The sequence below is a fragment of the Chrysochloris asiatica genome, unplaced genomic scaffold (genome assembly GCF_000296735.1).
Source record: "Chrysochloris asiatica unplaced genomic scaffold, ChrAsi1.0 scaffold00374, whole genome shotgun sequence".
In the NCBI taxonomy this organism is placed as follows: domain Eukaryota; kingdom Metazoa; phylum Chordata; class Mammalia; order Afrosoricida; family Chrysochloridae; genus Chrysochloris; species Chrysochloris asiatica.
The window spans coordinates 269,456-271,652 of NW_006408892.1; positions in this window are offsets into that span (position 1 = coordinate 269,456).

The following is a 2,197-nucleotide window of genomic DNA, read 5'->3' on the forward strand; positions in this document are numbered from 1 at the left end:
ACCTTTATAATTCTGGGATTCACATTTAGGTCTTTAATCCATGCTGAGTTTTTCTTTGTATATGGCATGAGGTAAAGGTCTTGTTTCATTCAATCGTTTGCATATCGATTTCCAGTTCTGCCACCTCCATCTGTTGAAGAGACTATGTCTTCCCCACTCAATGTACTTTGGCCCTTTGTCAAAGATCAGTTGGTTGTATGTGGAATTCTCAATTTTGTTCCATTTATCTATGTATCTTTCATTGTACCAGTACCAGGCACTTCTACCACTGTAGACATGTAGTAAAATTTAAAATCAGGGAATGAGAGATCTCCAACTTTGTTCTTCTTAAGCACTGCTTTGATTATCCTGGGTCTCTTTCCTTTTCATATAAAGTTTGTAATTGCTTTTTCCATCTCTCTAAAGAATGTCATTGGAATCTGGATTGGGATTACATTATATGTGTAAATTGCTTTGAGCAGTATTGACGTTTTCACAACGTTAAGTCTTCCGATCTAGGAGCATAGTACATTCTTCCATTTTTGTAAGTCTCCTTTGGTTTCTTGTAGTAGTGTTTTGTAGTTTCTTGTAGTAGTGTTTTGTAGTTTTCTTTATTTCTCTGGTTACATTTATTCCTAAATATTTCATCATTTGGGTGGCTATTGTAAATGGTATTGCTTTCCTAATTTCCTTTTCAGTGTTGTCATTGTTAGTATAGAGGAATCCAACTGATTTTTGTATGTTGATCTTGTACCCTGCCACTTTGATGAATCTTCCAATGAGTTCCAGTAGTTGTTTTTTTTTTGCTGAGTCTGGGGTTTTCTATGTATAGGATTATATCATCTGCAAATAGAGAGACTTTTACTTCCTCTTTGCCAATTTTGTTGCCTTTAATTTCTCTATGTTGCCTTACAGTTCTGGCTAAGACTTCCAAAATAATATTGAATAGAAGTGGTGATAAAGGGCATCCTTGTCTGGTACCTGTTCACAACGGGAAAAGGCTTTCAGTTTCTCTCCATTAAGAGTGATGTTAGCTGTTGGTTTTGTATATATGCTCTTAATTATGTAGAGAAATTTCTCTTCAAGTTCTACTTTGTTGAGTGTTTTTTTTATCAGGAATGGATGTTGGATTTTGGCAAATGCTTTTTATGTATCAATTGATATGATCATATGGTTCTTTTCCTGTTTCTTATTTATATGGTGGATTACATTGATTCTGTTTCTGATGTTGAACCATCCTTGCATCCCTGTATGAATCCCACTTGGTCCTGAATTAATATTTTCTTGATGTGTTGCTGAATTCTGTTGGCTAGGATTTTGTTGAAAATTTTTTCATCCATATTCATGAGGGATATTGGCCTATAATTTTCCATATTAGTGTTGTCATTCCCTGGTTTTGGTGAGGGTTATGCATGCTTCATGGAACGTATTAGAGAGTTTTCCATCCTCTTCTATATTTTAGAATAATTTGAGTAGAATACCTCCAATACTATAGATGGAATACAAATTAAAATCTTTCAAGAAAGTGAGGCGGCACCAGAGACACTCACTCATCTATGCCAAGAAATTTGGAAGACAACTATCTGGCAAAATGATCGGAAGAGACCCGTAATTGTGCCCATTCTAAAGAGAGGTGACCCAACGGAAGGCGGAAATCATCGGACAGTATCTTTGATATCCCATGCAACTAAAGTTTTACTAAAGGTAATACAGAAACATCTGCAAGCATACATTGACAGAGAACTTCCAGAGGCTCAAGCTGGATTCAGAAGAGGATGTGGAATGAGGGATATTATTGCTGATGTCCAATGCATTTTGGATGAAAGCAGAGAATACCAGAAAGATGTTTACCTATGTTTTATTGACTACACAAAGACTTTTGATTGTGTGGATCATGACAAGCTATGGACAACATTGCAAAGTATGAGTATTCTGGAGCACTAAATTGTGCTCATGAGGAATCTGTACATGGACCAAGAAGCAGTTGTTCAAACAGAACATGGGACCACTGAATGGTTTAAAATTAAGAAAGGGGTGCAACAAGGTTGTAGTCTTTCACCATACTTATTCAACCTGTATGCTGAGCAAATAATCTGAGAAGCTGGGTTATATGAAGAAACACATGGCATCAGGATTGGAGGAAGACTCATTAACAACCTGCGATATGCAGATGATACAACCTTGCTTGCTGAAAGTGAAGAGGACTTAAACTATTTAC